This window comes from Magnolia sinica, chromosome 6, assembly GCF_029962835.1.
Source record: "Magnolia sinica isolate HGM2019 chromosome 6, MsV1, whole genome shotgun sequence".
NCBI lineage: Eukaryota > Viridiplantae > Streptophyta > Magnoliopsida > Magnoliales > Magnoliaceae > Magnolia > Magnolia sinica.
The window spans coordinates 27,436,728-27,453,509 of record NC_080578.1 but is presented as its reverse complement, the minus strand read 5'-3'; the positions used below and the strand labels follow the sequence as shown (position 1 = coordinate 27,453,509).

Below are 16,782 nucleotides of genomic sequence, written 5' to 3'. Positions count from 1 at the left end.
TTATAGTTGGAGTCCCTATTTTGAAATAAGTGATATACGACTTCATTATATACTGAAAACAAAACATATTGTTATTTGTATGTAACTCCTTATAAAATTCTAATATTGTGTTGGTGCAATAAATGGGACTCACATCGCTACATTAGTACCGGCCAACCTGCTTCTTTGACTTAAAAATTTTTTTTGTACTTGTTGGGTGGGAACGTTCAACATCTAACGCAAACGTATTGCAATCATCATTCACTAAAGAAGATAAACTTATTATCCCCATTGGTAAGGATTAATTAAAAATAACAATCACTTTTTGTCTTAGTATAAAGTTTGATCATCATTCATAAGTTGTGGTTACCTCGTGATGCGGGAAAATATTATGTTGTTAACGCTGGTTATGCAAACATTCTTGGTTCTGTGGCTCCTTAATGTGGAGTGTGCTACCATCTAAATAAGTACAAAACAAGGCTAACTCCTCGAAATAAAAAGGAGCTATTCAATTATCAACATTCATCTTTACATTGTGCCATTGAATGCTCTTTTTGACGTGTTAAAAGCATGTTTCCCTATATTGAAGTCATCACCATCGTATAAGATAAGGACACAAGTTCTGATTGTATTAACTCGTTGCATACTTCACCACTCCATACAAAGAATGGGAGGTGATGAACTGGATTTTGAAGTCATCAATGATGATATTATTCAATCGGTCAATGAAGTTGACAATGCTGATGAATCACAATATCGGGTATTTCAAACAACTGCTCAAAGAGAAATGGATGATTGGCAAGAATGAGAGATGAATTAGCAAAGAGAATGTACAATGATGAACACCCGCCTACTTGAAGTTTATTTTATTGTATCCTAAACACAGCTTGTTATGTAAATTTTATGCCAAAGGTGATTTGCAATTATATATGCTAAACTTTTTATACTTTATTATGCATTTTATGTACACATGTATTCTTTGAAATGGATTTGGTTTCAAGCCATTTTTTAACGTTGTCTTTCTTTCATTTAGCGATGCATCGTGTGATTACATGTGATCAAATTGTTATAAGTATATAAATATATTTTTTCTCTTCTATTAGAAATGGAAGATGGTAACAGAAAGAACGTTACACTTGGGAAAACCAAATCTAAATATATTATTTGGACTTTTCAGATAGATGCAATCCTCATTGAGCTACTATTTGTCTAAGTCCGATTGGGTCACAAAGCGGATAATGGTATAAAGAAAGAGGCAGTGGTAAATGTAGAAAATGAATTTACTGATTGAACAAGCCTAGATCTATCTGTGGATAACATCAAGAATAGACTGAGGACATTAAAAGGTCATTTCAAGTGTTTGAAAGATCTGATAAATGCTAGTAGTTTAGGGGGGATGAAAGCATGAAAAGAGTAATAGCAATTGATGAGGAATGGAAATAATATATAAAGGTAAATAATTAATATATAAATTGATCTCATTTATTTTATGCATGCTTATGCAATTCTAATATCTAAATTTTTGCTGTCACATCCTTATGCAAAGAACTTCTAAAACAAGCGAATTCACATCATCGACGAGTTGGCTAAGGTCATTGGCAATGTTCAGGCTGATGGAAGCTTTTCTTTCACTGCCTTTGAGCAATGCTCACCACTAAGCCCAAATGTCAATGATGAGGAAGCTTACAACCACTCTTTTGATGAAGAACAAACTCATTCTATGTCTAATACTCCAAAAGGTTACCCGAATACTTCCTACTCAAAAGTGCCTACTAGAGCTTCACCTGGGCCACAATCATGGTGACAAGTTCCTGAGAAGAAAAAGAAGAAGATAACAAAAGGGTTTATGGGATCACTAGACCACCTATCAAACCAAGTATGAAAGATGATTGAGGCATTATCACAAGGGGATAATAAGCTAACATTACTACCTAGAAAAAATTGTCAGGAAAATTTTATTTTGCCAAACATCTCATTTGGAAACAACATGAATTTTCTCGTGAAAAATCTATTAAAAAACAAACATTAGAATTAGTATTTCCTTTCCCACGCTTTCTTGGAAACAACAATTCTCAAGAAATGTGGTTTCCTTTCCCATACTTTCCATGAATCCAAACAAGGCCTTATTAGCTCATTCAAGGATCAACAAACCCTCACAGATGCACTTAGCCACACCCATTTTTATTGGCCACATCACCTTGTAAAGGGAGCTAAAAAACATTCAATCAAGATCCTGACCCTCACACATCCTTAAGTCTAAGGGTTAATCAAGTTCCAATGTATCATCTAGTGTGACATAGTCCAGGCAAATAGGCCCCCAACTTGTGACTTGATCTCGATACTCCAACGCAAGTGCCCAATAGGTCCAACAAGAGCCTATATCCATGGCATACTCACACTCCAGTGTGGGCTAGGGTGAGGCATACCAACACCAAGTCGTGCTCAATGGTGGAGACTTTCCATCCTAACCAAGTTCCCTAACACAGGATGACTATATTTTTTATCATATGATGACCACAGGTTTGTCCTAAAACCTGTGATGGTCATAGGATAAAGGGTATTGAGATCCATGGACCACAACTTTCTCTTAGTCAATGATCGTTATGTCCAATCTCGAGTTCCAAAGAACAACCAAAGGAGTCACTCTACTTCTCCCATATTCATGCATGTTTAAGGTGCACCACATTAACTAAGGCATAACAATCAATCCACCTAGGACACTTGGTTATCATGATCGACGATTGAGATCATCATCATCACATACACATGCCAGTGGATTGGGTTCATATTGGTTTTCGAGGGCACAATTCCAACCAAGGTGTGCCGTAAAGCCCATTACGTAAAAGTAACAGTGGCATACGTGGTTGTAAAGGCTATTACATGAAAGTAATGGTGGCATACGTGGTCGTAAAGGCTGTGACGGCCGTTACGGGAAAAAAATGAGTCATAAATGCCGTTACAACCTCCATAATGGCTCGTTACGTCCCCGTAAAGGCTGTAACGGTCCATTACGGGCCCGATACAGGCTCTTTGATACATATTTTTCAAAAAAAAGAAAAAAAGAAGGAAGAAAAGACCGTAATGGTCGTTACAGGGGCCATAATAGACATTACAACAAGTGTTGTCATGTGCGATCGCACAATCACATACACTGGCTCAAATCACTTATGCCATGGTTGCATATCCATGTAGGAAGTATGCCATGGCATACTCAAGTATGCGATGGTTATGCCATGGCATAACCGCATCCATGGCAAAATGGCCAACAATTAAATTTCTTGTAAATTGTAATAGGTTGTAACTTGTAACTTGTATTGCATGCATCAACTCATCAAGATTCAAGTTATCAATAAAATTTCTATGTTTCCAATTTTCAATAATTAATTCTTTCTTCGTGTAACTTGTTGATTATTTAAATTTGTTTTGTTATATATAATATAATATAATATAATTCAACATATAAATGGCCTAATAGCCAAACTACAATGAAATAGGTAAGTAAACCCAATTCAATCACTTGTAGTAATTAGACAGTTTTTCTTAATTTTTTAGAATTTTTTTCTAATTTTTATCTTTTTTTACGATTATGCGCTAGCATAAGTGATCAGCCCAGGCTGATGGCTTATGCGATTATATTTTGGTTACAACCCGTATCGTCAAGGTAACGGCGGTGGCCGTTATGGCCACCCTTACCATTATGGAATACCTTGATTCCAATAGCACTTGTACATGCTGATCCAAACAATGCATCCTGCAAGCTCCATCATTGATTGGTTACAGATTTAAAAAATTGCTTTGCTTGGGCTATCCCAACCAAATAATAAACAAACTTTTTTCTCATTGAATGTAAGCCATTGCTGATTTTTGACCTTTTAGCGTCCATTTGTATGCCACTGATAAAAGGGTTATGATCATCCAAATAGAGGCCAATTCACCATTTGACTTTACAAATGAATGGTTTCAATCTAGTCCATGTGTGCAGCAATGACATGGAGGCCAGGTACCTGCCATGCATCCAGAGGCACTGGATCCAGTCCCTGTACAAAGCTCTGTCAATTATTTATTTAGAAAAGGCAAAGTTCTACCTGTTTGGAAACTGAAGTTGTAAAACAAACAATGGAGCAAATTGAACTTGTCCATGATGAGAACCCAACAAGTTCAATTTGCAAAGTCGAACCCCTTAAATCCAGCGGGCTCTGTTCTTAAGTCACCCCAATTCATTATTTCTATTTCACGCAAATCTGTCAAATTTCATGATCCATAGACCCTAAATCCAACCATAATTCCGCTTGCCAGAAGTGAAGAAAATACCAATTAGAGAAGATTTGAACAGAAGACCAAAAGAAAGCATTTGGATAGCTTTTTAGTGAGCCCATGAAACTTAGCTAATGAGCCCCATAACTTGAACTAACAGATGGTGGACTGGCTCAAATTGGATTTCCTAGAACACCATAAAATGTAGAACTACTTATCCAACAACTACAATAAAAGTAGGGAATCCATGTTCTAAAATGGTACATTGTCATAGTTTGTTGCAGTTTCCATTCTTGGGTTCACCTATGGCTAATTTAGGAAAACAACTCCAACAACTGTGGCAAATTCATTAAGTATATGACACATGATTACATCTTTGGACATCAAACATGGGTTTTTCAATTCTAACAAGTGGGGCCCTGCTTTGGTAATCCAGACCAATGGTGTGTTGTGTCCCACTATGAACTGACTCTGTGTCAAAATTCCCCCCATAGGACAATATTAAGCTTCTGATTTTCGCCTACAGATAAATAGCTAATAAGAGACAACAGTCCACATTCAACTAAAACAGGGTCCCAATATTGATCACTGGGAGATTTTTGGGGCTTGCTCCATCCACTATGGGACTCAGCATTTCAATGGCCTGGATTACCAAACCATGAGCCCAAATTGCCAGAATTGAAAAGCAGTGCAATAATTCCCCATTCAATCAAGCATTCCCAAATGCCAACATTGCAGAAACTGCCTAGAACAATCAAGAAACACAATCCGTCGCGGAATTCAGTTACATTTTGTATAAACTACAATTCCTCTTACACATTTAAAAAACGAAAAGAAGTATACTGATTCAATTCAAATGTACTACTGAATTCCCTAAGCTGAAATATAGCTTCTATCAATAAGAGCTAGAGATTATCAGAGAAAACGAATGAAACAGAATTCCGAAAAGACATACCACTGCACCTGAGCTTTGGAGATGATCTTGACAGCAATGAGCTGGCCCTTGATCTCCCCTTTCTTCGCCCTGGCCGAACATGTATGCCCCCCGCCCAACTTCCTTCCCCAGCTAGTACTTTGCCCTGAAATTCTTCCTGGAAACGAAGCTCTTATCGAGTTGCCGCTCTGCCTCCATCCCTTCTTCCGGGATCAGGCCCTCCTTGGGCTTCAGTGGGCCCTGCTGCTTGGCTAACGACACCTTGATGTGCTTGGCCGGCGACGGTGGCGGGAACGGCCGGCGGAAGAACCGGCGGGGGTCGCCAAGGCCCACCGCTCGGGTTGAGATCGATTAGTGGGAAAACATCGACGATCTTTTGATATTTGAATCGGGGAGGGTTTCGAAAGTAGCAGAGTTGAGGCGCGAGAGTTAGTTAAGACGGAATGTGAGCGAGTACGAGAATTTTGGTGGTACAGCGGGGCACTCAAGAAACCAAAGAGAGAGGAATGGAAGCTGCGCCGGATGTATTCGAGGTTTGAGAAGCTCGATGCAGCGATTGTTGACGAGAGAGTTTCGGGTGAAGAAGATTTTGGCGTGGCGGGAGACTGGTTGGCTGCTTTTCTTGAGTTTATTTTGCCTCCGTCGCGATTCAAGCAGCAGCGTGTGTCGCCACTCACGGGCAATATATTGAAAATGGTCCCAAGATTTCAACCGTCAATATTCTCATTAGTGTCATAAATGAACGATTCTAAAATACCGCGCTTCATTGGTATCCTAACCTTTGATTTTTAGCGTTGGATGCGAGCTATTGAAATTTTCATGCTCTCTTTTCTTAGTGGTATTTTACTTTTGTCCACACCCGAGCAGACCTCCCCATCTGCATCACTACCCTAAATTGTCCGGAAATATTTTTGTCATTTAATTGAATTCCATCTGCTTTCGTACTGCACGAATGAAATTATCCCTGCTATGATCGAGGAAAGTTTGTTTTTACTGTAAAGTAAAAAAGAACTTGTTAAAAGATGAATGAATATATGGCTTACCTGCTTTAGCTATTGATTATAGGGTGACTACTTGTGTCAATCAAATACAAGGTTACACGTGTGAGCAAGATCATGTATTCTTGTTGCATGTTCAGTAAGAAAGTGTGGACATGCCTGAGTTGTACCTTACTCATTGTTTAATTGAATGCCAGTGCCCCCACGATGAGATGCAGCTATTAAAACCATATTTGGAAATTTAGCCGCCCTCTCGACCACCGATTGTGCCAATGATAAGCCAATTAATATAAGAGTATAGATTAGAGAATTTCTTTATGTTCGGGACTTTTCTTTCACCAATAATTACAGGCAATATATTTCTCAAATAACAAAAATGAATAAATAAACAAAAAACTACTAAAATAATGCCAATTTTATTAATTGATTAATGATACTCATTACAATCGATAGAGTAAAAAATAATTAAAGAAAATAAAAAGATAAATATGTTATTGATGTCTTAAAATCTGAAAATCAACAGGTATATCGATGACAGTTCGATGCCATCGAAGGCTGCTCAATGCCATCGGAAAAAATTCGAAAAATTCATGTTTTATAACTGTAACGTTTTGGTGTTTACTTCAATGACATCGAAGATGTTTGATGCCATCAATAATCTGTCAATGCCATCGAACAATCGTGTAAAGTTGCGTAAGCGTGGGATTTGTTTCCTATTTCGATTGTGATTCTCATAAATGTTATATATATGTGTGTAATTGGGAATAGGGTGTATCTCAGAGCTTTCTAATTCGTTCTAAAAGGGTTTAATGGGCTTGTAAGGGTGATTAGAGGCTTGTTCAAATTAAGTAATCTTTATCTCTTGTAAATTCTGCTTTCATAGTGTATAATTGTCGCTTTGTGCCGTAGTTTTTTTCCTATAAGGGTTTTTTTCACATTAAATTCGGATTGTTTGTGATTGGACTTAATTGTGTGATTGGAATACTTTCCTTAATTCATCTCTATGTACTTCCACGGTCCCCCAACAAGTGGCATCAGAGATAAACGTTAGAACGCAATTTGAATCTGAAAGCATAGCATCAATGGCTTCTAATCCTAAGTTTGATGTTGAGAAATATTCCGGAAAAAATAAATTTGAACTATGGAAAGTCAAGATGACCGGTCACATACTTCAACAGGTATTGGAAGATGTACTCCTTGATAAGTGGTCATAATTTATGACAGATAAAGAATGGAATAAGATGGATAAGAAAGCGAGAACGTCTATCCAATTGTGCCTAACGGATGAGCTCCTCTACAATGTCATGAAAGAGAAAACTGCAGCAAGTACATGAGCAAAATTAAAGAACATCTATGCAAAGAAATCTCTTGAGAATTGCCTATAGTTGAAGCTTCATTTATTCGATTTGAAGATGGTAGAGAGGGCTGATGTTAAGCCTCACATTAGTAACTTTAATAAGATTATTTGTAAATTACCGGATGTAGAAGAAATGATGAAAGATGAGGATCAAGTATGTATCCTGTTAAATTCTCTCACGGCTTCGTATGAGTCATTCAATGACTCATTGTGCATCAGTAGATTAACCATTAGCGTCGATATCGTTATCTCAGTTCTTCAGGGAAAGGCGATGAAAAATAAAAGAGGTGATGTGGGAGCCTCTACTGATGCATTGGTTACAAGGGGGCAAAATCTGATCGGGATGGTGAATCTTTTCAATCGATGTCCAAATCCAACTATTGGCAAAGAAAAGTTGAAGTGTTAAAACTGTGGGATGTCTGGACACATGAAGAAGAATTGTACAAATCTTAAAGCTAAGAAAAAGAACTCAAAGGCTTCTTCCATGGAGGCCAACACTACAGAGTTTGATGTAGGTATGAGTGGTTATGATGTGCTATTAGTGTCCATAATTAGACACTTATACGATGAACGTAAGGACGAGTGGATTTTGGATACAGGGGCATCATATCACATGACTCCTCATCGAAGTTGGTCCACCAGCTACAGAGAGTGCGATGGTGGCCAGGTATCTATGGGCAATGATAACACTTATAATGTTGTGGTTTTAGATAAGTACGTATCAAGATTTTTTATGGCATAGAGTACACTTTGACTGAGGTGAGACACATTCCTGATATGAGAAAAAAATTGATCTCTTGGAGCACTCAATGCGCTTGGGTGGAAATTCACCGGCTTTGATTGTGTCATTAAAGTTTCAAAGGAAGCACTCGTTGTCATGAAGGCACAGAGGAACGGATACCGTTACAGGTTGATCGGGAGTACTTCATCGAGTGGAGCTACAATGTCTGTAACGAATTCCACATATGCACTTATGTGACATTCACGCTTGGCCCATATGAGCGAGCGGGGCATGAAGGTACTTTCTGACCGTTATTTAATTCTAGCTTTTAAAAGTTTTGATTTAAATATATATGAGCATTGTATATATGATAAACATTTAAGGTTATCTTTTAAATCTAGAAAACATGTATGTAAAGGTGTTCTTGATTATGTGCATTCAATGTATGAGAGTCGTCATTTGTGGTTTCTGGTGGATGGTCATCATGGTTCGTCACGTTCATTGACAACTATTTCAGGAAGGTATGGGTTTATTTTATGAAAAATAAATCTGATGTTTTCACCAACTTTAAGCAGCAGAAGGCAGTGGTGGAAAAATAGTCATGGCGAAAGGTGAAAGTGTTGAGGACAAATAATGGTGGAGAATTCACTTCTAAGGAATTTAATCAATACCGCAATGATAAAGGAATCATGAAGCACAACACAGTACGCCACACACTTGAGCATAATGGTGTGACTGAGCAGATGAATCGGAATCTCTTGGAGATAGCCTGATGTATGATCAGTAATGCTAGGTTGGGTAAGGACCTGTGGACTGAAGTCGTTAACACAGCTTGTGACTTGGTGAATCAGTCCCCTTTTACGGCCATTGATTGTGAGATTCCAGATGAAGTGTGGAGTGGTCAGCAAGTAGACTACTGAAGGCTACGCGTTTTTGGTTGTGATGCTTACTCTCATGTACCATCAATTGAGAAAGATAAGTTGAACTAAAGAACAAAGAAATACATATTTGTTAGCTATAGTGATGGTGTGAAGGGGTACAGGTTGTATAATCGGATCACACGGAAAATCATCATTAGTTATGCGTCAAATTCGATGAATGATCCTTGCTCCGTAAGGAAGAGTATGAGGAACCGAAAATTTTAGTGGTGGATGTTCAGGCTGAGACAAAGATGTAGATAGAGGTATAGGAGCGGGTGGAGCAACTACTTGTAAAAAGGAATCCACCGCGGATCACAGGTTACCAGCGAGATATAGGGATGACTTTAAGATCGTGTTTGCCTTCATTACAGATGAGAGGGACCCGTCTACTATTCAGGAGGCTCTTGATAAGCCAGATGTCGAAAAGTGGAAGGCCGCGATGGATGATGAGATGGACTCATTATACAAAAATAAGACGTACGAGTTGGTGGAGCTTCTCGTTGGCCAAAAAGCGATCAAGTGCAAGTGGATCTTCCAGAAGAAACAAGATAGGTACAATACAAGGTTGGTAGCGAAGGGATACGTTTAGAGGAAATATGTCAACTTCATTGAGATATTCACGCTTGTGGTAAAGTAAGTATTTATCATATTCGTGTTGAAAATGGTTGCCCAATACAATCTTAAGCTGGAGAAAATAAATGTGAAGACTGTCTTCCTGCATGGGGAATTGAAAGAGTAGTTCTATATGAAGCAAGCAGAAGACTTCGAAATAAAAAGGGTAGAGAACAAGGTTTACAGGCTAAAAAGGTCATTCTACAACTTGAAACAGTCACCTAGACAGTGGTATAAAAACTTTGATTCTTTTATCATGATTCAGAGGTTTACAATGAGTGAATATGATCATTGTGTCTATTACAAGACACTAATGATGAGAAATTCATTATTCTGGTATTGTACGTCGATGACATGCTTATCGCCAGTTACAACATGTCTGAGATTGACTTACTGAAGACTCAATTATCAGGGACATTCGAGATGAAAGATCTATAAGCTACAAAGAGAGTTCTCGGCATTGATATATACAAAGATAGAAAAATGAGCAGACTTTAATTATCTCAGAAGAAATACCTTAAGAAGGTATTGGTAAAATATGGGATGGATAGGGCAAAGCCGGTAAGCATTCTTCACACGTCTCATTTTAAGCTTTCTTTTGAATAATTTCTTAAAACCGATAAAAAAAAGCAGGAGATGTCGTGTGTGCCTTATTCGAGTGCAGTTGGCAGCTTGATATATGCCATGGTCTGTACGAGACTGAATATTTTACATGTGGTGGGTATTGTTAGCAGATACATGTCTAACCCCGGGAAGCAATATTGTGAAATATTTAAATGGCTACTTCGATACATTCGAGATATGCATGACTATGTCTTATCTTTTGAGAAATCAGGGGCCAAGTCAGTATGTTATGTGGATTCAGATTACACGAGCAATGTGGATACTAGAAGGTCGACTTTTGGTTACTCGTTTGTGTTAGCGGGTGGAACAATCAGTTAGATGTCGAAGCTTCAATCTGTAGTGGCTCTTTCCACAAACAAAGCTAAGTATATGGCAGCGACAGAGGCATTCAAGGAAGGTGTTGGTTGAGGGAGACGATAAATCGGTTGGAACTTTATTAAGAGAACATATCGGTTAATTGTGACAGCAAAAGAGCGATCAATTTGGCTAAAAACTTTGTTTATCACTCATATACTAAACATATTGATGTGCATCACCATTTTATCTCATAGGTACTTGAGGAAAGAGACGTGACTCTAGAGAAAATTCACACGAGCATGAATCCGGCTAACATGCTCACTAAAGTAGTTCCCATAGAAATTCAAATTATGTGTAACTTCTCTGGGCTTAGCTAAGGCATAAATGAAGACAAAGTGTGCACAAGAAGTAATGGTGGAGCTATGATGCAAGGCGAAGTTAGAGATGAAAAAAAATGAGCTATGAATATTTTAGATTGAAGACATGGTGGAGATTGTTGTTGATGTCTTAAAATATGAAAATCAACAAGTCTGTCGTTAACAATTCGATGCCATCAAAGTTTGCTCGATGTCATTAGAAAATTTGAAAATTTCATGTTTTATCGCTGGAACATTTTGGTGTTTAGTTTGATGACATCGAAAATGTTTAATACCAATGATAGTTTGTCAATGCCATTTAAGGTGTCATCGAATGATTGCTCAGAGTTACGCAGAGTTGCGTAAGTGTGGGATTTGTTTCCTATTTTGATTGTGATTCTCATAGATGCTACATATATGGGTGTAATCAGGAATAAGGTGTATCTCAAAGCTTTCTAATTCGTTCCAAAGGGTTTTAAAGGCTTGTAAGAGTTATTCGAGGCTTGTCCGAATTGGGTAATCTTTATCTCTTATAATTTTTACTTTTATAGTGCATAATTTTCGCTTTGTGCCATGGTTTTTTTCCACAAAGATTTTTTTCATGTTAAATTCGAAGTGTTTATGATTGGACTTGATTATGCGATTGAAATACTTTTCTTAATTCATCTATGTTGTTAGCCCCGTATCCTAGACCGTACCGTTACATAGGCTTCCGTGGTCTTCCCGGTCGAATTCCGGCAACCTTCGGCCCTTAACCGCCGAGGCGATACCCTGGTCGGGAGATGTGGGCCAGCGTTCGGTGCGAGGAAAACGCCGCACGTGCGAATTCCGAGGGAATCTCTATAAGGTGTCACATCAATCAATCAACCCATCAATCCCATCATGTCAAGTACACATCACCTTTCACCATTTCCCAAGCAACCCCAAAAGTCAAAAAGTTTCTTACAACCCATGCTTTTCTTACAACTTTTGCCACAAAAGTCAAAAAGGAGCCTCTTACACCCGTCACCACCACATCCATCACTCCATCACCCATCACTCCCTCTCTCTCTCTCCCTTTACAAGTCTCTCTCTCATTTTCAAACTCTCCCTAAGCAAAAAAAAATTCCATACGTATGAGCTCTCCAACTCTTCCAAGCTTCAAGTGTGACCCACCTTTCCATCCCTAGATCTCCCATCCTAGCCATCCATTTCTCATCTTCCTCCATCAAAGAGAAGCACAAGGATCTAAGGAAGCTAAGGGAGCAAGAAGATCAAGTGGTGGGTGCTTTGATAGGGTAGTTTTTAATGTTTTTAAGATGGGCCAAGTGAGGCCAACCGATCAATGGTTTAGATCTCACTTTGGACCCTAAGATGTGGCCGATGGCTCACTTGGATCATCATGATCATTCCATGATGGGGCCATTCTCCATGGACCCCATCATGATATTTATTTTTCTTGCATACTTAGGGTCATCTAGACCGTCTATTTTAGTGGAGAAGGGATCTCCACCGTTGGATTTCGATTTCATGGACCCACATGTAATGGGACCCACTTGATGTATGATTTAGTGCAAGGGAGGGCCTATAGTGCCGGGGTTCCTCCATCACGCGTGTCCCAATCTCTATCTCTCTCTCTCCCTCTCTTTTTTTCTTTATGTGTAATGATAAGGAGGTTGTGTGGCCCACTTGAATGGACCCCACCACAAGGTATGTATTCCATCCAAATCACCTATAAGTGGGGCCCACTTTGCCTGTATTGTACCCACACCATCCATCAGTGGTGGCCCACATGAGCAGGCCCACCTTGCACGGCCAGACAGTCCAGCGTCCAGGGACGCTGGACGTTTTGGTTGGGAAACACAAATATTGGCTTGGTTCCAAGACAACGGGGGAGGCCCACTTATTTTGGCCCCACCTTGATGTATGTCTTCAATCCACACCATCCATTCCTTTCCCAAGCCCCTTTTAGGCGTTGAGCGAAAGATGGGATCAATCAGACCTTCGGGCGAGCCATACCATACCAAATGGTGGTTTTCACCATTGAAACCTTCCCTGATTGTCTATACGACGAAATATGCCCAATATTGGACTTGTTTTGCTTGTCTGGAGCCATGGAGGGCCATTGGACGGAGTGGATTGTCTGGATGTGGACCCCACCTGTGAAAACCATAGAAAAACTGAAAAAAAATCAAAAATAAAAAAATAAAAATTCAACACAGCAGCGTCGGCTGCTGTGTCAGAGAGGCAGCAGGCACTGCCTGCGCACCAGCGTCCGGGCAGACGGGCTGGCGGACAGCCACCCACGGCTGTAGCTGTGGGCCCCACCTTGATGTTTATCTGACATCTGACCCGTTCATCGGGTGGGCCACCCCCTGACGTGGGCCCACTCCAAAAATCATCCTGATCTAAGGCTCAGGTGGCCCACACCGTAGGAAACAGTGGGATTGAACCTCTACCATTGAAACCCCTTTTGGGTCCACAGAAGTTTAGGATCAATATGAAATTTATTTTTTTCACGTCAATCCAGGTCTGCGTGACCTTCTCAACGGGTTGGATGGAAAGCAGACATTATGGTGGGCCCCACGTGGAGCCCACAGTGGTGTATATGTTTTACTCCCACCGTCCAGGCGGACAGTAGAGCCCACTGTGATGTGTGTGTCCCTATGCGTGCGTGTGTGGGTGTGTACGTGTGTGTATATATATATATATATATATATATATATATATAATATTATATTATATATAATATTGTATGTATTATATATATAAATTATATATTATATTATATCTAATATACTGGTGGTAGGAGGCCCATCTCAACTTACTTGTGGCCGATGGTTGAGGCCCACTTTGATATATATGTAAGGCCCATGGATCGAGGCCCATTTGATGTATTAGGGGCCCATGGTTTAAGGCCCATTAAGATGTATTGGGGCCTATGGGTCGAGGCCCATTTGATGTACATATAAGGCCCAATTGGTGTGGCCCATTTGATACACATAAGGCCCATAAGATTATGCCCCATTTGATGCATTCAAAGGCCCACGAGTTATAACCCATTGCAATGTACATAAGGCCCATTGGTGCGGCCCATTGATGTGGCCCACTTGATGAATATAAGGCCCATGTGATTTGGCCCATTTGATGTATTTAAGGCCCAATGGGATGTACCTAAGGTCCATTGCAATGTGTGATCCCAACATGGTTTATGTAATGATGTTTATGACAGTCGTGCCTTGGGAGCAATGTTGATTTGACGTCCACATTGCACGTTTAAATGTTGGTTAAACGTCCACATTACGACTCTCCCTAGAGCCCATTGATAGGCCTGTACTCGTTGTGTATAGGCCGTCTAGGCCATCTGTGTTGTAAGGATAATGCATTACTTTATAACTTGTGTAGTATAACTCCATAACTCATGATCATACGCATCATATGTATGCTTGATATGAGAAGTGACTGATCATGGCATATGCCTTCGGGCAGATTATTTTGGGGCTCCCAGATAGGGGGTATTGCCCTACATGAGCGCATGATACGCACAGGATTGCTGCATGACTGGATAGTGTGATTCATGCATTCGCATTGTGTGATATGGTTACTGTACGCCCTAGCGACATCAGGGTCGTAGCATCCACAGGCGTATCGTGGTTGGCAGGATTGGATACCGAAAATTTTGTTCTACATGGGGTGCTATAGATATCCCTGGGTGAAAATTTTTAAACCCTTATGGTACCAAGAGGTTGCTCCAACGTCTAGACCGAGTGGGTACATGAGCGCCGAGTGCCGATTACCAGACAGTTGCGCTTTCCATTGTGTCGTGGTCGGTTGGAAGGGGGTGCGGCCTTACCCGCCTGAGAGGAGGGGACAAAGCTAGGCTGAGTCTGACCAGCTCGAGGAATGGGTCCGCTATTGTTAAGCCGAGCCCGATATTGGCAGGCGGATAGTGAGGTCTTTTCCACTCACCTTATTGCGCGCGATGGGGCGGCAATCTGGCTTGGAGTGTACTAGACCCCGGTGATATTTTAGATTTTTGAGCTGTATTGATGTGGACTTAGATGAGGATTTATATGCTTGAGTTGCATTTCACATTGCATGGCCTTGGTATGGCCGACATCATTCTTTAAACCGCATGGCCTTGGTACGGCTAATGGTATTCTTGGCATTCATCAGCATGTTCCGCATACTCTGATACTGCATAACTGCATTACCACCTTGAGCATACACTTTCACCACCCTCTAAGCTTTCTATAAGCTTATGCACGACCGTTGCGTGCAGATGACGTTGGATCGCAGCAGCGCTGAGGCTTGGACGCATGGCAGATCATTTTGGAGTTTTTGTTCATTTTCATTGTATTTCCCTTTATGCTCATTGTACTTGCAAAGTTTTTTATCATAGTGAAAATGTGATGGAGTTTTTGGTTGTTGTTTGTGGGTTATGCCTTTGGTTATGCTTATTACGAATCAAACTGATGTTGAAAATCCTCCTTATAGCATCCCAGGATCGGAACCTGGCGAATGGGCGCTGGGAGCCGAGAATGGGGTTCTACGGAGGCTGTCGGCGCCGGATTCGGCGATCGGGAATTTTGTGAGCCCGGTTTCCGAGTTTGGGGTGTGACATGTGTGCTTCTGCAGCCCCCCAACAAAATACCTAATTTGTCCATATGAACAAACGATCCAGATAAATGGTAAGCAAGATGTAACCAAAAGGTTTGATCTCCTAATAAAGAACTCGGTTGATCGAAATCTAACAACAAAAGGTTGTGAATTATTGTACTATTCCTATGATATTGTACTGATGCCACTGGATAGTGGCAATCTATGCTAAAAGTATTAAAGTTAGACTAGGTTATGCTAAGATAAATATAAAGGTAAATGTAATGAAGATAAATTGTGTTCGCCGCATGGCCTACAACTCTTCATTAATTGTTGCTTTTATAGGATCTGGGAGGTGGTAAAACCATCGTTAGGTTTCCTTGATGGTCCAAGATCCTTCGCAGCTACAACCTATAGTCTTCCTATATGGAGTCTTTATAAATTCAAAATTGTTGGTCAGATCTCCACTTTTACGTATATGCTCTCCTATAGCTAAGATCTTTAGGACTGTTGCATCTAAGTCTGGCTCAAGCAGAGCCCATCTCCATCCTTCTGCCTGTCATGCCGTTGACTATTTTTATATTCGATGGGACTGGATTCACTAGATCCCGATCATGCCTTAATCCATTAGTGTCAATCTGCTCAAATGTTGGTCTGATATTTTGATCTTTGGAATCTTTATAATCGTTGTGAGAGTTCCTAACGTCTCTAGGAAAATCTCTCATTTCATAAGGATTATAAGCGACGACCTTACCGAGCTTATCCAAATCTGTGATAGGATACTTACGTCAATAGGTCTTTTATAGACGTGTTGTGTACGTTACCTCGATCACGCGCATTAGGGCTACGTGTCGTTCGTCGCTTCATTTCTCAAAAGGCTTATGTATAGTTCTATGCCATTACATTAATGACGAAAATGTGTAACACCGAAGATAAGTGAAGTAAAAGATATCTTCAGGTGCAAGTACAATTACGCCAGCATCGAACCCATAATACTGACATGTGGCAACCTCTTATATTGGTCTACCTGTAACGCCCTGTGTTTTCAGGACTTGAGTATATGACTCATTTTCCAAAAACCTGAGTATTAACCTAAAAAGAGCCAAATTCCACATATAATCTTTTTCTTTTATCAAAGTTAGCAGATAAGCG

General features: G+C 40.1%; 1 protein-coding gene across 1 annotated transcript in view; it reads right to left on the bottom strand.

Moving 5' to 3' along the window:
* LOC131248600 (CDPK-related kinase 6-like) overlaps positions 1–5,379 on the bottom strand; it is a 54,566-nt gene extending 49,187 nt beyond the window's left edge. Inside the window, exon 1 of the mRNA XM_058248952.1 lies at positions 5,189–5,379. The gene's annotated coding sequence lies outside the window, so the exon portion shown is untranslated. The remainder of the gene's footprint in view (positions 1–5,188) is intronic.
* Between the last annotated feature and the right edge of the window lie 11,403 nt (positions 5,380–16,782).